This window comes from Crocuta crocuta, unplaced genomic scaffold (assembly GCF_008692635.1).
Source record: "Crocuta crocuta isolate KB4526 unplaced genomic scaffold, BGI_CrCroc_1.0 scaffold28, whole genome shotgun sequence".
NCBI lineage: Eukaryota > Metazoa > Chordata > Mammalia > Carnivora > Hyaenidae > Crocuta > Crocuta crocuta.
Window position 1 is genome coordinate 2,061,136 of NW_027533256.1, and position 351 is coordinate 2,061,486.

A 351-nucleotide genomic window follows, 5' to 3' on the forward strand; every position below is an offset into this window, starting at 1 on the left:
TGCAAAACCCGGGCCGTGCAGGACTCCCCCCGCGGCCCGGCCGGGGCTGCGCCCCCTTGCGCTCTCCCCAACTTGCCTTTGTTATTCCAGCTCCCTTCCTCGCCTCGCCTCCGACACCGCGGCGGACTGCAAAACCCGGAGCGCGGAGCCGCAGCCACACCTGGAATCCGAAACGGGCGCGGGGCCGAAGCCTCCCCCACCTGTGCAGGGAGGAGAGGCTTGCGTGCGCGCGAGTGTGTGTGTCCAACCCGTGCTGCGCGGGCGCCGATTATGATTTGGGACTGAGGGTGCAGCAAATCACGAGCGGGGGGCGGCTTCTGGGTGTGAAGGGGGGTGCGTAGGATATGTGTT

The 351-nt window shown here is 67.8% G+C and overlaps 1 long non-coding RNA gene across 1 annotated transcript in view; it reads right to left on the reverse strand.

The window, feature by feature from the left end:
• The window catches only part of LOC144217033 (uncharacterized), a 10,509-nt gene extending 10,370 nt beyond the window's left edge, over positions 1-139 (reverse strand). Inside the window, exon 1 of the long non-coding RNA XR_013330821.1 lies at positions 77-139. This is a non-coding gene — a long non-coding RNA (uncharacterized LOC144217033). The remainder of the gene's footprint in view (positions 1-76) is intronic.
• Between the last annotated feature and the right edge of the window lie 212 nt (positions 140-351).